The sequence below is a fragment of the Chiloscyllium plagiosum genome, unplaced genomic scaffold (genome assembly GCF_037043375.1).
Source record: "Chiloscyllium plagiosum isolate Xiang-an unplaced genomic scaffold, Cpla_swu_hap1 HiC_scaffold_27, whole genome shotgun sequence".
NCBI lineage: Eukaryota > Metazoa > Chordata > Chondrichthyes > Orectolobiformes > Hemiscylliidae > Chiloscyllium > Chiloscyllium plagiosum.
In genome coordinates this window covers 54,522,155-54,524,383 of record NW_028270165.1, presented here as the reverse complement: position 1 = coordinate 54,524,383, position 2,229 = coordinate 54,522,155, and the positions used below count along the sequence as shown (strand labels likewise).

Below are 2,229 nucleotides of genomic sequence, written 5' to 3'. Positions count from 1 at the left end.
GTGTTTGGAAATGAGACTAGAACAGTGAGGGGCGTGAAGTCGTGATCGAAATGAAGCAGGCACCTGAGGATGAATGTGTTTTATTTGCCAGTGAAAGATACTGTTTCACAAAGTTTTGACGATGGAAGGGAAGCAGTGACGGTGATTATCTTTGGGTGTTCACCTTGTGAATGTTCCCATTGCTGCGCATGTCCGTGTGAACGTCAGAATTCTGCAGCATGGCGGCGTCAGGTACACACAGGGCCGGGGCGCAATGGATGACGCATCTGACTCCAGCTACCTGTTTGAAATGCAGCTCACAGCTTCTTCACACACCCCCATTAATCTTTCTCATTGTCCTGAAGCCGGCATAAGGTTTCAATTCCCGATCTGCAGGAATGAGACTCTTTTCACTGTCTCGCGTCAGTAAGTGTCCCTGAGAACATCAGACTCACGTCACAGCGCTGTCAGAGGAGGGGAAGCTGAAAGAGCCCCACACGCTGCTCACGGGCACATTTCACTTTCCCCAACTCACCAGCCCAACTACTGAGACTCCTGGGAGTGGAAAGGGAACAAACACCAAAACACAGTCTCATATTTGTGAATCTTCCGAAAATAAGAAAACTGTTCATCCCTTCGGATCTTCCATCCTGGGCTGACAGGTGTGATTTTAAATGGCTGCCCAGTCAGTGTCGGTTCGTGTTGGTTGAAAAAATCTTCCTTATCTCATCCAAGCATTTCTTGCCACAGAGAACTGTGCGGCAGAGTTCATGTATATATTTCCTTGTATGGTATTTTGTAAATAACATTCGTTAGCTGGTTGTTTGTACTGGGTATTCATATGTTCAAGTGTTCAAGTGTGTTCGTAGGTTTGTGGGCCACCATGATGCTGAGAGGTTTGAGTTATCTGGACATCATTTATAAGATGCATTTAATATAAGGTTATGTGGCTAGGGTTTCTGCACACGTTGTGTCTGCTTGTGTCAATTTGTTGATGAGAAATCGGCAGACTGGGTTTATTGGGTCGGCAAAAGTGAGGACTCGAGATGCTGGAAGCCAGAGTTTAGATCAGAATGGAGCTGGAAAAGCACAGCAGGTCAGACAGCTTCCGAGGAGCAGGAAAATCGACGTTTCGGGCAAAAGCCCTTCATCAGGAATAGAGGCAGGACGCCTCCAGGGTGGAGAGATAAATTGGGGGTGGGGGGTGTGCTGGGCCGAAGGTAGCAAAGAGTAAAATAGCTGAATGGTGGTGGGGATTGAGGTGACAGGTCAGAGAGGAGGGTTTCGCGGACAGGTGGGAAGGGAGATTGGCAAGTAGGACAGGTCATGAGGTCAGTGCTGAGCTGGAAGTTTGGAACTGAGGTAAGGTGGGGAAATGAGGAAACTGCTGAAGTCCACATTGATGCCCTGGGGTTGAAGTGTTCCGAGGCGGAAGATGAAGTGTTCTTCCTCCAGGCGTCGGGTGGGGAGGGAGCGGCGGTGAAGGAGGCCCAGACCTGCATGTCCTCGGCAGAGTGGGAGGGTGGTTTGAAATGTTGGGCCTTCGAGCGATGGGGTTGATTGGTGCGGGTGTCCCGGAGATGTGACTTGACTCTCCAGTCTCCCCAATATTGTGGAGATCGCATCGGGGGCAATGGGTACAAATAATTACATTGGTGGATGTACATGTGAAAGTCTTCTTACAACCGGAACCCCGGTTCGATTCCGGGGCAGCGAAGCAATTTTCAGTAGAGCTACGGAAGCACATCTGCGTCTCCCTGGTAGTCTAGTGGTTAGGATTCGGCGCTTTCACCGCTGCGGCCCGGGTTCGATTCCCGGTCAGGGAAGCAATCTTCGGCGTGTCGATTTGCCACCCGTTCTTCTTAAATAGGCTGTACAGTTACTTATTGATCTTCATAGTTCCTGGGTGCTGCAGTGTGTCGTGGCTCGATGAAATAGTGTCCTGATACATATTTGTTTGTATGTATAGGGATGATTACTTCTGTCGTTCAGTACTTGGTTCGTGTGCGATATTTTCCTGTAGATCCTGTTTTGAATTTACCATTGTCTGTTCGCTTTACTGTGACATCTAGAAATGGCACTTTGTTGTTGTTCTCCTCTTTTGTGAATTTTATGCCCGTCAGGAGATTGTTGATGGTGTTGTCGGTTTCCTCTCATTTGTTTCATTTTTTGATGACAAAAGTGTCATCGCTGTAGCGGACCCAAAGTTTGGGTTGGTTCGTTGGAAGGGCTGTTTGTTCGAGTCTCTGC

The 2,229-nt window shown here is 48.5% G+C and overlaps 1 non-coding gene across 1 annotated transcript; it reads left to right on the top strand.

Moving 5' to 3' along the window:
• Nucleotides 1-1,733: 1,733 nt before the first annotated feature.
• trnae-uuc (transfer RNA glutamic acid (anticodon UUC)) lies at nucleotides 1,734-1,805 on the top strand. Its single transcript has one exon. It is a non-coding gene; the product is annotated as a tRNA-Glu (tRNA).
• Nucleotides 1,806-2,229: the final 424 nt, after the last annotated feature.